The sequence below is a fragment of the Oncorhynchus masou genome, chromosome 29 (assembly GCF_036934945.1).
Source record: "Oncorhynchus masou masou isolate Uvic2021 chromosome 29, UVic_Omas_1.1, whole genome shotgun sequence".
NCBI lineage: Eukaryota > Metazoa > Chordata > Actinopteri > Salmoniformes > Salmonidae > Oncorhynchus > Oncorhynchus masou.
Window position 1 is genome coordinate 89904886 of NC_088240.1, and position 18733 is coordinate 89923618.

The 18733-nt window shown below is 44.5% G+C and overlaps 1 pseudogene; it reads right to left on the reverse strand.

The window, feature by feature from the left end:
* Nucleotides 1-1963: 1963 nt before the first annotated feature.
* Nucleotides 1964-18733, reverse strand: part of LOC135520954 (focal adhesion kinase 1-like) — an 80479-nt pseudogene continuing 63709 nt past the window's right edge.

Genomic DNA, 18733 nt, shown 5'->3' on the forward strand with positions numbered 1-18733 from the left:
ACCACAGGAAAGCACTGTCACAGCTTTGGCTGTCATTCATAACCACAGGAAAGCACTGTCACAGCTTTGGCTGTCATTCATAACCACAGGAAAGCACTGTCACAGCTTTGGCTGTCATTCATAACCACAGGAAAGCACTGTCACAGCTTTGGCTGTCATTCATAACCACAGGAAAGCACTGTCACAGCTTTGGCTGTCATTCATAACCACAGGAAAGCACTGTCACAGCTTTGGCTGTCATTCATAACCACAGGAAAGCACTGTCACAGCTTTGGCTGTCATTCATAACCACAGGAAAGCACTGTCACAGCTTTGGCTGTCATTCAAAACCACAGGAAAGCACTGTCACAGCTTTGGCTGTCATTCATAACCACAGGAAAGCACTGTCACAGCTTTGGCTGTCATTCATAACCACAGGAAAGCACTGTCACAGCTTTGTCTGTCATTCATAACCACAGGAAAGCACTGTCACAGCTTTGGCTGTCATTCATAACCACAGGAAAGCACTGTCACAGCTTTGGCTGTCATTCATAACCACAGGAAAGCACTGTCACAGCTTTGTCTGTCATTCATAACCACAGGAAAGCACTGTCACAGCTTTGGCTGTCATTCATAACCACAGGAAAGCACTGTCACAGCTTGGTCTGTCATTCATAACCACAGGAAAGCACTGTCACAGCTTTGTCTGTCATTCATAACCACAGGAAAGCACTGTCACAGCTTTGGTCTGTCATTCATAACCACAGGAAAGCACTGTCACAGCTTTGGCTGTCATTTATAACCACAGGAAAGCACTGTCACAGCTTTGGTCTGTCATTCATAACCACAGGAAAGCACTGTCACAGCTTGGTCTGTCATTCTGTCATATAACCACAGGAAAGCACTGTCACAGCTTTGGCTGTCATTCATAACCACAGGAAAGCACTGTCACAGCTTTGGCTGTCATTTATAACCACAGGAAAGCACTGTCACAGCTTGGTCTGTCATTCGTAACCACAGGAAAGCACTGTCACAGCTTGGTCTGTCATTCATAACCACAGGAAAGCACTGTCACAGCTCTGGCTGTCATTCATAACCACAGGAAAGCACTGTCACAGCTTTGTCTGTCATTCATAACCACAGGAAAGCACTGTCACAGCTTTGGCTGTCATTCATAACCACAGGAAAGCACTGTCACAGCTTTGGCTGTCATTCATAACCACAGGAAAGCACTGTCACAGCTTTGTCTGTCATTCATACCCACAGGAAAGCACTGTCACAGCTTTGGCTGTCATTCATAACCACAGGAAAGCACTGTCACAGCTTTGGCTGTCATTCATAACCACAGGAAAGCACTGTCACAGCTTTGTCTGTCATTCATAACCACAGGAAAGCACTGTCACAGCTTTGGCTGTCATTCATAACCACAGGAAAGCACTGTCACAGCTCTGTCTGTCATTCGTAACCACAGGAAAGCACTGTCACAGCTTTGGCTGTCATTTATAACCACAGGAAAGCACTGTCACAGCTTTGGCTGTCATTCATAACCACAGGAAAGCACTGTCACAGCTTTGGCTGTCATTCATAACCACAGGAAAGCACTGTCACAGCTTTGGCTGTCATTCATAACCACAGGAAAGCACTGTCACAGCTTTGGCTGTCATTCATAACCACAGGAAAGCACTGTCACAGCTTGGTCTGTCATTCGTAACCACAGGAAAGCACTGTCACAGCTTTGGCTGTCATTTATAACCACAGGAAAGCACTGTCACAGCTTGGTCTGTCATTCATAACCACAGGAAAGCACTGTCACAGCTTTGGCTGTCATTTATAACCACAGGAAAGCACTGTCACAGCTTGGTCTGTCATTCGTAACCACAGGAAAGCACTGTCACAGCTTGGTCTGTCATTCATAACCACAGGAAAGCACTGTCACAGCTTTGGCTGTCATTTATAACCACAGGAAAGCACTGTCACAGCTCTGTCTTTTTGTCATCATTTTATTTCATCCTTTATTTTCTCCTATTTGACAAGATGGCCGACTGAGCCAAGACAAAATATATCCCAGTGTTTGTGATCCTCCATGAATCACTATTGAGCTTGTGACAAGTGTTAACAATGAAGCAGACATGTTCGACGTAGTGTGAGGAGCTCAGTGTTCTGTCTACTAAAGCAGAGAGGTTCCAGTTCAGTTGTGTTGTCCACATCATCCTCCATATGTCCTCTGGGGGGAGCAGTTTCTGAAGTGTGCCTCCTGATTCTTCTTCAGATGAAATCTGGGACTGTAGGAATTCACAGTTAGTCAGCCGACACAATCGGTGCAGCATAAAATAACTCTTCAAAGATTCCAAGTCTATAAAAAGGAGTGGTGTGTTGGGGAGTGAGGGTCAGAGGTGGTCGCTAGTCTGCCTGGTGATGCACATGGAGTCCAGTCCATATGATGGTCCTGTAGAAGCAGTATCCCGTTCAAATTCCTTCACAGTGAAATCTTCCTCATTCCTCCCTTCCTTGAAGTAATCACTGATTAGACATGACAGAACAGGTGAACAAACCCAAGGGTCCCTTCACATGGCTTCCATCTGTCCAGACAGTCATTCAGACAGAAGCTTTGTGTTGACTCAGTTCATCCCACACTCCACACCCTCCTCCCACAGCGCTAGTGAGGTGGCGGCCGGGCCTGGCCCAACATCCTGAGCCGGCTCTGGTCGATGACGTCTAGAAGGTTCTTGGCGTCTACGGCCAGGGCGTGGGCGGCCGTCAACATCTGTTTCTTGTAGTCCTGCTGCAGGCTGGTCATGACGTACTGCTGGGCCAGCTTCATCTTGTTGATCAGCTCCGCCAGGTCAGAGTTCAACAGCTTCTGGGCCATCTCCACCTTTAAGATAAGATAGTATTTTATTAAAACAAAAATGTTCCATATATTATTATTATTATAATTATAATATATTGAGAGATAAAATAGAAATAGGTTCAGCGAATGAACAGGGTGCACATATTCCAGTATTATATAACTACTTAAAACAAAATGTCCTGTATAAGAGGGGGCAGACGGGACTAACATAGTGCTGGATCAGAAGAGGCCCATGCCTGGTTAACGTACCTCTCTGTGTGTGCTAGCTGGAAGTAACGTGATTGTTTCATCCACTGTGGCCAGGAGTGTTCTCAGTGCCAGACCCACATCCTGAAACACAAATTTACTCATATGAACCAATCCTAGAAACCTAGAAGTCTGCTAAATGACTCACTACTGTATGTCTCTCTGGATAAGAGAGTCTGCTAAATGACTCACTACTGTACGTCTCTCTGGATAAGAGAGTCTGCTAAATGACTCACTACTGTACATCTCTATGGATAAGAGAGTCTGCTAAATGACTCACTACTGTACGTCTCTCTGGATAAGAGAGTCTGCTAAATGACTCACTACTGTACGTCTCTCTGGATAAGAGAGTCTGCTAAATGACTCACTACTGTACGTCTCTCTGGATAAGAGAGTCTGCTAAATGACTCACTACTATAAGTCTCTCTGGATAAGAGAGTCTGCTAAATTACTCACTACTGTAAGTCTCTCTGGATAAGAGAGTCTGCTAAATGACTCACTACTGTACGTCACTCTGGATAAGAGAGTCTGCTAAATGACTCACTACTGTACGTCTCTCTGGATAAGAGAGTCTGCTAAATGACTCACTACTGTACGTCTCTCTGGATAAGAGAGTCTGCTAAATGACTCACTACTGTAAGTCGCTCTGGATAAGAGAGTCTGCTAAATGACTCACTACTGTACGTCTCTCTGGATAAGAGAGTCTGCTAAATGACTCACTACTGTAAGTCTCTCTAAATAAGAGAGTCTGCTAAATGACTCACTACTGTAAGTCTCTCTGGATAAGAGAGTCTGCTAAATGACTCACTACTGTACGTCTCTCTGGATAAGAGTCTGCTAAATTACTCACTACTGTACGTCTCTCTGGATAAGAGAGTCTGCTAAATGACTCACTACTGTAAGTCTCTCTGGATAAGAGAGTCTGCTAAATGACTCACTACTGTAAGTCTCTCTGGATAAGAGAGTCTGCTAAATGACTCACTACTGTAAGTCTCTCTGGATAAGAGAGTCTGCTAAATGACTCACTACTGTACGTCTCTCTGGATAAGAGAGTCTGCTAAATGACTCACAACTGTAAGTCTCTCTGGATAAGAGAGTCTGCTAAAGGTCAAATGGATAAAATATTTCCAAAAAGAACGAAACGTAAACGTTTTGCTACAATGAACCCTGGTGATTGAATGTGGAGACGATGAACACTGTGTCTCTCCTACCTTGACCATTGGCACGTATTCCTCGGGAGGCGCAGGCTGAATTTTACTGGACATCTCAATGACAGCCTTCACCAGTCCTGTGACATTCTCATAGACCTTGTCATTAGAGCGGTCCAGGTTGGCAGTGGGGGGTGGGCTGATCTCCTGAGGCTGGAGCTGAATGAAGGAGAAAAATACACTGTGAGCAGAGATGGAGAAATAACAGAGCGGGTCAGATGATTCATATAATGTTCAACCTTGCATTTCTTAACTCTCACCAATAGATGGCAGTATATATCACCAGTCAGTCAACACCACATTCATTCATGGTAGTAAATCACAATGACAAAACACCCAAGGAATTTGAAATGTTTGTAGAGACTGTCACCAGGGGCTAAATCAAGTCAAACATATCCTTGAAATTATACATTAGGTCTAGAGAGGGTTAGAGGTTATGTTAGGAAGATGTCAGCATCTGGAATAAACAATACTTTCTATAATGGAGTTATTTGGAATTCAGCATTATTCCTAAATCATGTCAAAAGTGCACAGATCCCATTCAGGAAGAAGTCAATGTGTTATATTTAGGATTCAGAGGGTTGTTTGAAACAATGTCATAGACAAACACATTATTATGGCCACACAAACACAGATCTGAACATACCCAAGCACTACATGGCCCACTATAAGACCTCTACATGGCCCACTATAAGACCGCTACATGGCCCGCTATAAGACCTCTACATGGCCCACTATAAGACCTCTACATGGCCCACTATAAGACCGCTACATGGCCCGCTATAAGACCTCTACATGGCCCACTATAAGACCTCTACATGGCCCGCTATAAGACCTCTACATGGCCCACTATAAGACCTCTACATGGCCCACTATAAGACCTCTACATGGCCCGCTATAAGACCTCTACATGGCCCACTATAAGACCTCTACATGGCCCACTATAAGACCTCTACATGGCCCACTATAAGACCTCTACATGGTCCACTATAAGACCTCTACATGGCCCACTATAAGACCTCTACATGGCCCGCTATAAGACCTCTACATGGCCCGCTATAAGACCTCTACATGGCCCACTATAAGACCTCTACATGGCCCACTATAAGACCTCTACATGGCCCGCTATAAGACCTCTACATGGCCCACTATAAGACCTCTGGCCCGCTATAAGACATGGCCCACTATAAGACCTCTACATGGCCCACTATAAGACCTCTACATGGCCCACTATAAGACCTCTACATGGCCCACTATAAGACCTCTACATGGCCCACTATAAGACCTCTACATGGCCCACTATAAGACCTCTACATGGCCCACTATAAGACCTCTACATGGCCCACTATAAGACCTCTACATGGCCCCCTATAAGACCTCTACATGGCCCACTATAAGACCTCTACATGGCCCACTATAAGACCTCTACATGGCCCACTATAAGACCACTACATGGCCCACTATAAGACCTCTATATGGCCCACTATAAGACCTCTACATGGCCCACTATAAGACCTCTACATGGCCCACTATAAGACCTCTACATGGCCCACTATAAGACCTGTACATGGCCCACTATAAGACCTCTACATGGCCCACTATAAGACCTCTACATGGCCCACTATAAGACCTCTACATGGCCCGCTATAAGACCCCTACATGGCCCGCTATAAGACCCACTTTATCGATGGTAAAGAAGTGTTGTGTCAGTACGGTGAATGGAAGAAATGCATTAGGATGAGAAGGCTAAAGTGGTTCAGTGAACAGACAACAGGTGAATGAACCCTGTCTGAGTCCCAAATGGCACCCTATTTCTTATATACTATACTTCCAGGGCCCTCTGGTCTAAAGTAGTACACTATATAGGGAATGGGGTGCCATTTGTAAAGTGCACCAGATCAGATGATGCATTAGAAGTTGACTGTTACCAGAGATACAGATGGAATCCATTGTCCAACCCAACCCATAGCCTGCTTTTCAGCATCAAATTACAACTGATTGACAACTCTGTGAGAAGTTAGGTCTAAAGACACACACACACACACACACACACACACGTATGAACGTACACACACACACACGTATGAACGTACACACACACACACACACACACACACACACACACATGAACGTACACACACACACATGAACACACACACACACACACACACACACACACACACACACGTATGAACGTACACACACACACACACACACACGTACACACACACACACACACACACACACACACACACACACACACACACACACACATTCACAGTGTTCTCTTACCCGCCAGGGCTAAGTTCAACAACAGTAAGGCAGAGGCAAGAGGGACAGAAGAGGGAGAAGATATTAATGCAACAAGCATTAACAATACACGCAATAACACCAGAGAGCAACGTTTCATCCAAATAAATAAGGTTTTGGAGAGGTTGGTTGAGTAAATACAGAAATATCCACAGAGGTGGTGACTTAAATGTTGTGGTCATGAAACTTTGTCTGTGTTTATACAGGCAGCCCAATTCTAAAAATGTACCTAATTATTGGAAAAGGATCTGATCTGATTGGTCAAAAGACCAATTACTGGTAAAATATCAGAATTGTGCTGCCTGTGTAAATGTAGTCTTTGTGTTTGATTTGACACGTGTTTATCTTTTGCATGAATCCCACTAATTCCCTCATCAGAACAGGGAACAGGTTGCCATGGTAGTACAGTACTGAGTACATAGTAGTATAGGGTCACAAATGACATCCTATTTCCTATATAGTGCAAAACGTTTTACCACTAGGGCCTATGGGGCTCTGGTCAAAAGCAGTGTACTATATAGGGAATAGGAAGCCACTTGTGATGCGTCATATCATAGCCCAGTCTGACCATCTCAGTTCCAGTCATGATGGGCTGATAATGTCCATGTCAGTGTTTACATGTTGGCTTCTTTCTCAGGAACAAGGAACCACATTAGCTAGACTATTCCTCTTGTTAAATCATTTTCCATGCTGATGGTAAAAAGGCAGTGTAATGGAAAGAGTGTGTTCCTTCCCAGGGTGCATTGCAGGCCTGACTGCCTGGTCGATCGTGTGGTATTTATGAGCGTGTTTGGGGAAGGAGGAGAGAGGGGGTGAACTACAGCTGGGACTGCTTTAGCTGAGGCTTAGGGTGCACCCCAAAAGGCCCCCTATTTAGTGCACTGCTTTTGACCAGGGCCCATAGGACTCTGGTCAAAAGTACTGTAGTGCACTATATAGGGAATAGTGTGCCATTTGTGATGCAGCCTAATGACACCAAGGCAGTGGTAGCAGAGCAGAGCTAACAGTTTGGATAACTTCGGGAAGGTAACGCTCCTGGATGTTCTATGCTGACACAGAGAAACTCAAGCGGACTGTTGCCATAGTAACCATCACTGGGGAAAATAGTGACATCTCCGGTGTTTGGGTGTCATAAAAAAGGGGAAGTCTGTGCAGTTGAAATACAGTGGTAGTTGTTGTGATCTTGCCAACATGTTAAAGTCATGTAGGAATGTTCTAACAGAAATAGGGACAGTTAGTCATGTTTTAGAAGCATAGTCATGAACTTCTCAGTTTAAAGATAGAATCCTTAATTGCAACATCCATTCTTGCACGTATAAATGAATTAAACACTGAATGTACAAAACATTAAGGACACTTGCTCTATCCATGACAGACTGACCAGGTGAAAAACTATGATCCCTTATTGATGTCACTTGTTAAATCCACTTCATTAGTGTAAATGAAGGGGAGGAGACAGGTTAAAGAAGGATCTTTAAGACTTGAGACAATTGAGACATGGGTATGGTAGTAGGTGCCAGGTGCACCGGTTTGTGTCAAGAACTGCAACACTGCTGGGTTTTTCACACTCAACAGTTTCCCATGTGTATCAAGAATGGTCCACCATCCAAAGGACATCCAGCCAACTTGACAACTGTGTGAAGCATTAGAGTCAACATGGGTCAGCATCCCTGTGGAACTCTTTTAACACCTTGTAGAGTCCATGTCCCGATGAATTGAGGCTGTTCTGAGGGCAAAAGGGAGGGGGTGCAACTCAATATTAGGAAGGTGTCCTTAATGTTTTGTCCACTCAGTGTATATACCCATTGATATTTGAAGAATATAACTTGTAAATGCCTCAGGAGCTTAGTTCAACTGTCGTACCTCAGCAGAACCCAACATATGAACTTGTTTTACTCTGATGTTTGTAAACAAAGTAAATGTAAACAAACACTGTCTAGCCAAAAACATGGTTACAACTATCATGTTGATATCATGGATGGCCAGTCCTTGCATCCACAGCTCTGTCTATGAATTTGAACATGGTTACGATTTCTCCAGGTCCATCCTTCAGCTTTTTACCAAAACAGAGTTGGGGTGAACCACTTTGTTATCATTTCAATGAAGGATTGTAGCTTTAAAATGATGGATGAACACTTTGTTTTGCAGTGCAAAGTAGAATACCAACACAATAACTACAAATAAATTGAAACAACTTTGAGACATGTAAATCTGTGTGCTTAAATTGAGCGATAAAGCCAAATCACTGGATAGTTGTGGAATGCGTGTAAAGTTTGATTGGTAGAATAAACATGTGAGCATCAGCTTACCTTCACTCCCTCATTGTAGCTGTCCACGGGGTTCAGGCTGGCCAGACTACCCAGGTGACTGGGGGCTCCAGGACGGGGGGTTTCTTTGGTGGAGCTGCATGTTCTGTGGAGGCAAAGGACCCATCAGACACTGGAGTACAAAAGAATAAACAGATACCTAAACTACAACATATAGTACAATATATGCATGTTATGTGGAGGCGAAGGACCATCATCAGTTACATAAGTAATAAAACCAACGCATGAATATATGGAAGATGCACAGGAATTGTGGCATTTCTTATCAAACTCTCACAGATTCAACGATATTCCTATCAAATATCTACTATTATGGCAGCAGAAACTAACACAGGCCTAGCAGAAATAGCCAAATTGTCAGCCTGTCAACACAGTTTAGCAGTTAAAATGGTTGAGGAATGTGCTAGAACAGTTGAGGGAGTCAGAGTTAGAGTCTGAGTCAGTCAGAGTCAGAGCCCGTCAGAGTCAGAGTTAGAGCCAGTCAGAGTCAGAGTCGGTGTCAGAGCCAGTCAAAGTTAGAGCCAGTCAGAGGCAGAGCCAGTCAGAGTTAGAGCCAGTCAGAGGCAGAGCCAGTCAGAGTCAGAGCCCGTCAGAGTCAGAGTCGGTGTCAGAGTTAGAGCCAGTCAGAGTTAGAGCCAGTCAGAGTCAGAGTCGGTGTCAGAGTTAGAGCCAGTCAGAGTTAGAGCCAGTCAGAGTTAGAGCCAGTCAGAGGCAGAGCCAGTCAGAGTTAGAGCCAGTGTCAGAGTCGGTCGGAGTCAGAAACCAGTCAGAGGCAGAGCCAGTCAGAGTTAGAGTCGGTGTCAGAGTCGGTCGGAGTTAGAGCCGCAGTTAGAGCCGGTGTCGGTGTCAGAGTCAGTCAGAGTTAGTCAGAGTCGGTCGGAGTTAGAGTCAGAGTCGGTGTCAGAGTCGGTGTCAGAGTTGGTGTCAGAGTCGGTGTCAGAGCCAGTCAGAGTTAGAGCTAGTCAGAGCCCGTCAGAGTTGGAGTCAGAGCCGGTGTTGGTGTCAGAGCCAGTCAGAGTTAGTCAGAGTCGGTCGGAGTTAGAGTCAGAGTCGGTGTCAGAGTCGGACAGAGTTAGAGCCAGTCAGAGTTAGAGTCAGAGTGTCAGAGCCAGTCAGAGTTAGAGCTAGTCAGAGCCCGTCAGAGTTAGAGTCAGAGAACCAGGGGAACAGTGAAAACAATAAGTGTAAGGTAAACTTGTAATTACATTGGCTGAGACATTACCTGGTTTGCCTATGGGTTGGTATATGTGCTGGTTTCCTGCCTGCACAAACAAACACAAACAAGCAGTTGAAATAAACCAGCAGGATTCATTCCACATTTCCAACAGTGTTTTCCCACAGCATCCCAGTGAGCAGTCTCTCTGGTGTCATCTGTGTTGTTGTGGTCTCTCCACCAACACTCAAAATACTCCTGCTGCTTGGATACACAGACCTAACCGGACCACAGCCAACCACCAAGGCGTTCCACAGTAAAAACACATCTCTGCTTTACTGTGATAGCCCCAAAACAAACTGTAGAACAGACCATATGCAGTATTCCCTATTTACATTTAAGTCAATAAAACACTTGCTGATTGAAGTTTACAGAATAGCCTAGAGGTTATTGAGAGTTGTATTCAATATTTTAGTGCATCAACTCAACATGCTGAACGGCTATCCATCAGTCCTTGGCTTCATCCTCTGCCTGGCTATAATTATTATAAGGGAGACAGATTCTGACAGTTATCTCGCCATGAAGCAAGATTTTGGTTTTGCAAATTGCCCAGTAAAATAGAGTGGATTGCATGAGAGCTGCTGCATTAATGTGGGCGGTGTTTTAAACTAAGAGTGGGTTTGGTTTGGGGCTATACACTTCTAATGGTCCATGCAGCTCAGAACACAGCTGTCCATACAGCTCAATGTAATGATACTGAGCAATGACAGGGAATAAATGAAATGGTTCTACATTCTATGTCCTAATAGTTCTATGTTCTTATAGTTCTACATTCTAATAGTTCTACATTCTATGTCATAATAGTTCTGCATTCTAAAAGTTCTACATTCTATGTTCTAATAGTTCTACATTCTATTCCTAATAGTTCTACATTCGATGTCCTAATAGTTCTACATTCAATGTTCTAATAGTTCTATGTCCTAATAGTTCTACGTTCTATGTCCTAATAGTTCTACGTTCTAACAGTTCTACATTCTATGTTCTAATAGTTCTATGTTCTATGTTCAAACAGTTCTACAATCTATGTTCTAATAGTTCTACATTCTAATAGTTCTACATTCTATGTTCAAACAGTTCTAAATTCTATATTCTGATAGTTCTACATTATATATTCTATACATGACAACAGATGGATATTCCTTCATATCAGTCAGTGTTCTTTTATTCTCCTTTAAGCCCAGTAAACATGTTGGTATCCTAATGTGAATTCAAAGAGCCAAGGCTAAATCTTCAACCATTTTTTATTTCTTATTTTATTATCAATATATATTTACAATTGATGGTCCCAAGATGATCTGTGTGAATCTGTTAACCCCTTGACATTCCTTTTTCCAGTTGAAGGTAAATCCCCAGAGTGCTAAGACAAACACATACAACTTGCTTATGGAATGCCTATGATGTAAGCATGTCCAGTGCATTCAGAAAGTCTTCAGACCACTTGACTTTTTACACACAAAACAAGGTTTTTATCACATTTAGACCGTTTACTCAGTACTTTGTTGGAGCACCATTGGCAGTGATTACCGCCTTGAGCCTTCTTGGGTATGAAGCTAGAAGCTTGGCACATCTGTGTTTGGGGAGTTTCTCCCATTCTTCTCTGCAGATCCTCTCAAGCTCTGTCAGGTTGGATGGGGAGCGTTGCTGCACAGCTATTTTCAGGTCTCTCCAGAGATGTTACATCGGGTTCAAGTCTGGGCTCTGGCTGGGCAACTCAAGGACAATCAGAGAATGCCACTCTTGAGTTGTCTTGGCTGTTGTCCTGTTGGAAGGTGAACCTTCACCCCAGTCTGACGTCCTGGAGTACGTTTCCATCAAGGATCTCTCTGTACTTTTCTCTGTTCATCTTTCCCTCGATCCTGACTAGTCTCCCAGTCCCTGTCTCTAAAAAACATCTCCACGGCATGATGCAACCACCACCCTGTTTCACCATAGGGATGACGCCAGGTTTCCTCCAGACATGACATTTGGCATTCAGGCCAAAGAGTTCAATCTTGGTTTCATCAGTCCAAAGAATCTTGTTTCTCATGGTCTGAGAGTCCTTTAGGTATCTTTTGGCAAACTCCAAGCGGGCTGTCATGTGCCTTTTACTGAGGAGTGGCTTCTGGAAGGTTCTCTGGAAGGTTCCCAATTTCACACAGGAACTCTGGAGCTCTGTCAGAGTGACCATCAGGATCTTGATCACCTCCCTGACCAAAACCCTTCTTCCCCGATTGCTCAGTTTGGCTGGGCAGCCAGCTCTAGGAAGAGTCTTGGTGGTTCCTAACTTAATTTAAGAATGATGGAGGCCACTGTGTTCTTGGGGCCCTTCAATGCTGTAGAAATGATTTGGTGCCCTTCCCCAGATCTGTGCCTTGACACAATTCTGTCTCAGGGCTCTTCGGACAATTCCTTTGACTTCACGGCTTAGTTTTTGCTCTGACATGCACTGTCAACTGTGGGACCGTATATAGACAGGTGTGTGCCTTTCCAAATCATGTCCAATCGATTGAATTTACCACAGCTGGACACCAATCACGTTGTAGAAACATCTCCAAGGATGATCAATGGAAACAGGACACACCTGAGCGCAATTTTGAGTTTCTTAGCTAAGGGTCTGAATACTTATGTAAATAAGGTATTTCAGTTATCTATTTTTAATACATTTGAAAAAACTTCAAAAAACCTGTTTACGCTTTGTCATTTTGGGATATTGTGTGTAGATTGATGTGAATTTGTATTTATTTATGTCACGCCCTGACCTTAGTTTTCTTTATTATTTTGGTTAGGTCAGGGTGTGACGAGGGTTATATATGTGTTTTTGTCCTGTCTAGGGTTTTTGTATGTTTATGGGCTTGTTTCTAGTCTAGGTGTTTTTATGTCTATGGTTGCCTAGATTGGTTCTCAATCAGAAGCAGCTGTTTATCATTGTCTCTGATTGGGGACCATATTTATGTAGCCATATTCCTTGGGTATTTGGTGGGTTATTGTCTATGTCTAGTTGCCTGTGTCAGCACCAGTGTTTATAGCTTCACGTTTGTTGTTTTGTTTTGTTAGTTTGTTTAAGTGGTCTTCCTTTAATAAAGAGGACTGTATTCTCATCACGCTGCGCCTTAGTCTCCTCGTTACAACGAACGTGACCATTTAATACATGTTGGAATAAGGTTGTTACGTAACTAAATGTGGAAAAACAGAAGGGGTCTGAACACTTTCCGAATGCACTGTCTCTATTATGCATTTATATGTTGAAGCTCTCTGAGCCAAAGTCATGTTTTAAAAACTGATAGCATCTATCTGTCAGGGGGCCTCTGTTGCTATTTTACCACAAAACCATTCAGTAAGGAAAACATTTATGCCTGCTAATATACTGCACTACAGCGTAAATACAGAACTACTGGTTTGATTGACTTGATCCTCTAGAGTTACTACACAGGCTGTCTGGGAGTGTTCTCTCCCACTGTACGACTGACGTACTGTAATACTCACTGACTCACTGTATAACTCATACACAACCCCAGGCTAGGAGTGGTACAACAAGAACAGACAACAGAGAGACATTGACGGGAATCCCCCCCCCCAGACAAAATCTTTTGAGTGAAAGCCCAAAGTATTTTGCATATTTGTGAGAGAGGTAAAGAGAAAAGGAGATAGAGTTGACTGTTATTCCATCCAGGGAAACCAAGTAAAAGAGGAGACTTACTGGGCCGTGGAGGATGCCGTCATCCCGGTCAATGCTGCCTCTGGAATTCCTTGAATCCGGCTTCTGGTTGTGACCGAGAGAGACACAGCAGGTTAAATGAATGATCGAACGAACAAACAACTGCTCAGACTGATTTCAACGTGGAAAACAATCATTATTTCTCTATATCACAGTGATAATGGACATTACTTTGCTATAACAGTGTATGACATCTGATGCACTGATATTCAAATCAGTCAGATCAAATCAAAATGAATATACAATATCATGACAAATACAAATCACTGCTCTGTAAACACAGGACAAAATGGTAACAAGAAACATTCTCCACTTGATCCTTGGAGTGGTCATTATTATTTGTGTGTGTGTTGTATTGTAATATAGGGTTTCAGCTAATGTAAGCTAGCTAGTCTTTGACATGACTTTCTGTTGCTGAGGTAAATGCGCTGCTCATCCAACTTGCAGAAGGATCGAGACCCAACAACTGCGCATGTGTAAAACCCTTACATCGCTCATACCGTTTTCCACAAGCAAAGTCGACATTAGATTGCAGCTAAAACCACATCTTCTGAGCGACTTTATCTAATGCGCTGTAATGCCCCTACAGTTGTTTTAAATGGTTTTCCTGTGCACTTGTCGCTGTTATTTCTTGATGAGCATCAATTCTAGTATGATAATATTTTTTTCTAGTATGTTTATATTTTTTCTAGTATGCTAATATATTTTAACATCTACAGTAGTCGGCACATTCAATGATTTATCTTTCTAGCACTTCAACACAGAAGGAACAGTTGTACACAGCTTAGAATCCCGCAGCGCAGCAAATGTACTCCTGCTGCTGCTCTGCCTGTTAACTTATTAAAACTTCAGTCTCACGCCAGCTGCCTGACAAACTATTCACATTCCTCTCTCCTTCCCTGCCTCCTTCCCTAATGCTGTACCAGTTTTCCCAGGCAGGACTTGAAAACTTGCATCCTTTGGACTGCTGTTCTCTGCTGGGTGTTTCAGTGCCTGGGAGGAGAGCATGGAGCTGCTAGGAATTCCATCAACAGGAAGAGAGAGGTTCCCCACTTTTACTCCTGTTTACACGGCTTGATTCACTGACTGACTGACTGGCTCGCTGACTTACTGACTGACTGACTCGCTGACTGACTCACACAAAGTGAACATGCAGCCAGATAGCGGTCTTTCTCTGTTCGCCTGCCTCTCTCTTCCTCCTTCTTTGTCTCTCTCTCTCTATCCCTCGCTGTCTCTATCTCTCCACCTCTGTCTCTTTCTCCCTCCCTATCTCTCTCCCCTGGTCCTCTCCTTCCTTTCTTCTAGTAGTCCCTCCCCCTGTATGAAATAAGAGTCTATGGGTCTAAACTACATACAACCTACTCAGCTTTCCAGCAAAGAACATTTGCCTTCACCAACTGTGGGTCAAAATAAGTTTACCATACTTGACGGCGCATGGAGGGACAAACCTATCATTAGCTAGGAATGTGCTTTAGCCACACCTGGGCACGCACACGCACACACACACAATATAAAACTTTGAGAACACACAAAAGTTGACAGCTTTGCCAAAGGTCTGAAAAACACAAGACGATGGTTTTTGTTTCCCCCTTTCTTCTCTGAAAACGTCTTTGTCCGTTGAATGTAAAAAATGATCCAAGAAGTGAACTGAGGCGCTCTGGGACACATCTCAGAGATAATGATACGGTACTACTAGAATAACTGAGGGGTATGAAGCCAGTGCAAAACATAATGTACGACATCTGTGCACAATTAACACAGGGCTTTCCAAGGAATGATGAAGTACATTTGTGTCAGACATTACAGTTGTAAGGAAACACCCTGAAAACAGAACATGAAGGGGCAGGTCTGCTATCTCCTGCATCACCATCAGAGGGGTTACAGGAGGCAGATCTGTTATCTCCTGCATCACCATCAGAGGGGTTACAGGAGGCAGGTCTGTTATCTCCTGCATCACCATCAGAGGGGTTACAGGAGGCAGGTCTGTTATCTCCTGCATCACCATCAGAGGGGTTACAGGAGGCAGGTCTGTTATCTCCTGCATCACCATCAGAGGGGTTACAGGAGGCAGATCTGTTATCTCCTGCATCACCATCAGAGGGGTTACAGGAGGCAGATCTGTTATCTCCTGCATCACCATCAGAGGGGTTACAGGAGGCAGGTCTGTTATCTCCTGCATCACCATCAGAGGGGTTACAGGAGGCAGGTCTGTTATCTCCTGCATCACCATCAGAGGGGTTACAGGAGGCAGATCTGTTATCTCCTGCATCACCATCAGAGGGGTTACAGGAGGCAGGTCTGTTATCTCCTGCATCACCATCAGAGGGGTTACAGGAGGCAGGTCTGTTATCTCCTGCATCACCATCAGAGGGGTTACAGGAGGCAGGTCTGTTATCTCCTGCATCACCATCAGAGGGGTTACAGGAGGCAGGTCTGTTATCTCCTGCATCACCATCAGAGGGGTTACAGGAGGCAGGTCTGTTATCTCCTGCATCACCATCAGAGGGGTTACAGGAGGCAGATCTGTTATCTCCTGCATCACCATCAGAGGGGTTACAGGAGGCAGGTCTGTTATCTCCTGCATCACCATCAGAGGGGTTACAGGAGGCAGGTCTGTTATCTCCTGCATCACCATCAGAGGGGTTACAGGAGGCAGGTCTGTTATCTCCTGCATCACCATCAGAGGGGTTACAGGAGGCAGGTCTGTTATCTCCTGCATCACCATCAGAGGGGTTACAGGAGGCAGGTCTGTTATCTCCTGCATCACCATCAGAGGGGTTACAGGAGGCAGGTCTGTTATCTCCTGCATCACCATCAGAGGGGTTACAGGAGGCAGATCTGTTATCTCCTGCATCACCATCAGAGGGGTTACAGGAGGCAGGTCTGTTATCTCCTGCATCACCATCAGAGGGGTTACAGGAGGCAGGTCTGTTATCTCCTGCATCACCATCAGAGGGGTTACAGGAGGCAGGTCTGTTATCTCCTGCATCACCATCAGAGGGGTTACAGGAGGCATGTCTGTTATCTCCTGCATCACCATCAGAGGGGTTACAGGAGGCAGGTCTGTTATCTCCTGCATCACCATCAGAGGGGTTACAGGAGGCAGATCTGTTATCTCCTGCATCACCATCAGAGGGGTTACAGGAGGCAGGTCTGTTATCTCCTGCATCACCATCAGAGGGGTTACAGGAGGCAGGTCTGTTATCTCCTGCATCACCATCAGAGGGGTTACAGGAGGCAGGTCTGTTATCTCCTGCATCACCATCAGAGGGGTTACAGGAGGCAGGTCTGTTATCTCCTGCATCACCATCAGAGGGGTTACAGGAGGCAGGTCTGTTATCTCCTGCATCACCATCAGAGGGGTTACAGGAGGCAGGTCTGTTATCTCCTGCATCACCATCAGAGGGGTTACAGGAGGCAGGTCTGTTATCTCCTGCATCACCATCAGAGGGGTTACAGGAGGCAGGTCTGTTATCTCCTGCATCACCATCAGAGGGGTTACAGGAGGCAGGTCTGTTATCTCCTGCATCACCATCAGAGGTGTTACAGGAGGCAGGTCTGTTATCTCCTGCATCACCATCAGAGGTGTTACAGGAGGCAGGTCTGTTATCTCCTGCATCACCATCAGAGGTGTTACAGGAGGCAGGTCTGTTATCTCCTGCATCACCATCAGAGGGGTTACAGGAGGCAGGTCTGTTATCTCCTGCATCACCATCAGAGGGGTTACAGGAGGCAGGTCTGTTATCTCCTGCATCACCATCAGAGGGGTTACAGGAGGCAGGTCTGTTATCTCCTGCATCACCATCAGAGGGGTTACAGGAGGCAGGTCTGTTATCTCCTGCATCACCATCAGAGGGGTTACAGGAGGCAGGTGGAAAATAAGTATTTGGTCACCTACAAACAAGCAAGATTTCTGGCTCTCACAGACCTGTAACTTCTTCTTTAAGAGGCTCCTCTGTCCTACTATATACCTGTAGGGTGTTAATGGCACCTGTTTGAACTATCTCCTGCATCACCATCAGAGGGGTTACAGGAGGCAGGTCTGTTATCTCCTGCATCACCATCAGAGGGGTTACAGGAGGCAGATCTGTTATCTCCTGCATCACCATCAGAGGGGTTACAGGAACCACAGGGGACAGGAATGACTGTTATCTCCTGCATCACCATCAGAGGGGTTACAGGAGGCAGGTCTGTTATCTCCTGCATCACCATCAGAGGGGTTACAGGAGGCAGGTCTATTATCTCCTGCATCACCATCAGAGGGGTTACAGGAACACCATACAGGTCTGTTATCTCCTGCATCACCATCAGAGGGGTTACAGGAGGCAGGTCTGTTATCTCCTGCATCACCATCAGAGGGGTTACAGGAGGCAGGTCTGTTATCTCCTGCATCACCATCAGAGAGTTTGCTGCACTGAAAGTAAAGGGGCTGAATAATTTTGCACGCCCAATTTTTCAGTTTTTGATTTGTTAAAAAAGTTTGAAATATCCAATAAATGTCGTTCCACTTCATGATTGTGTCCCACTTGTTGTTGATTCTTCACAAAAAAATACAGTTTTATATCTTTATGTTTGAAGCCTGAAATGTGGCAAAAGGTCGCAAAGTTCAAGGGGGCCGAATACTTTCGCAAGGCACTGTATATAGAGTGTGTGTGTGTGTGTGGTTTGTGTGTTTGTACAGTGGGGCAAAAAAGTATTTAGTCAGCCACCAATTGTGCAAGTTATCCCACTTAAAGCGATGAGAGAGGCCTGTAATTTTCATCATAGGTACACTTCAACTACGACAGACGAAATGAGAAAAAAAAATCCAGAAAATCACATTGTAAGATTTGTAATGAATTTATTTGCAAATTATGGTGGAAAATAAGTATTTGGTCACCTACAAACAATCAAGATTTCTGGCTC